The sequence below is a fragment of the Bison bison genome, unplaced genomic scaffold (genome assembly GCF_000754665.1).
Source record: "Bison bison bison isolate TAMUID 2011002044 unplaced genomic scaffold, Bison_UMD1.0 scf7180017864352, whole genome shotgun sequence".
In the NCBI taxonomy this organism is placed as follows: domain Eukaryota; kingdom Metazoa; phylum Chordata; class Mammalia; order Artiodactyla; family Bovidae; genus Bison; species Bison bison.
Window position 1 is genome coordinate 3,545,636 of NW_011494924.1, and position 673 is coordinate 3,546,308.

Below are 673 nucleotides of genomic sequence, written 5' to 3' on the forward strand. Positions count from 1 at the left end.
TTTGGTGTTGACCATCTGGTGATGTCCACGTATAGAGTCTTCTCTTGTGTTGTTGGAAGAGGGTGTTTGTTATGACCAGTGCATTTTCTTGGCAAAACTCTATTAGACCTCAGTGAGGACAAAGAGCCTGGTCTTCCCAGGAGGGTGGGCTGCTCCAGTGTGGCCCGATGCTAGGCTACATGATGATGCTGGAGACAGCAGGCAGCCCAAGGCCACTCAGGACAAAAATGTCGAGATGAGAGGTCTCAGCAACCCCATAGCCCACAAGGGGGTCCCCCGACTGTCTTTCAGGCCCTAGACTTGGCTCTGTCAGGGTTGAACTGACCTGGTTACTTCTGCTGGTCAAAGATGAGGGGCCGCCAGTCTCAGGCATGGAGTCGTCTGCCCTCCCAGGCCCCGGCCCATCCCAATTCTCTAAGGGCTCCCTCTCCCCGCTTCCATCTGTCCCCTGAGTCCCTCCACCCACCTCAAGACAGGTGGTGCTTCCCGAGACCTGTCTCAGACACTGGAAGTGCCCCACACCCTCAAGGACTTTCCATGTGAAAAATAAGAGGGGTCTCACGCTTACACTGTGACACTCCCCCCTGAGATACCCACCCCCTTCATGAGGGAGCAGCCCCGGGACACAAGGGATTCCCCACACACTGCCCTCAAATCCTGGCCACCTCTCCTC

At 56.3% G+C, this 673-nt stretch overlaps 1 protein-coding gene across 1 annotated transcript in view; it reads right to left on the reverse strand.

Annotated features, from left to right (window-relative positions):
* KLRG2 (killer cell lectin-like receptor subfamily G, member 2) overlaps positions 1 to 673 on the reverse strand; it is a 29,830-nt gene that overhangs the window by 25,548 nt on the left and 3,609 nt on the right. The window lies entirely within an intron of this gene.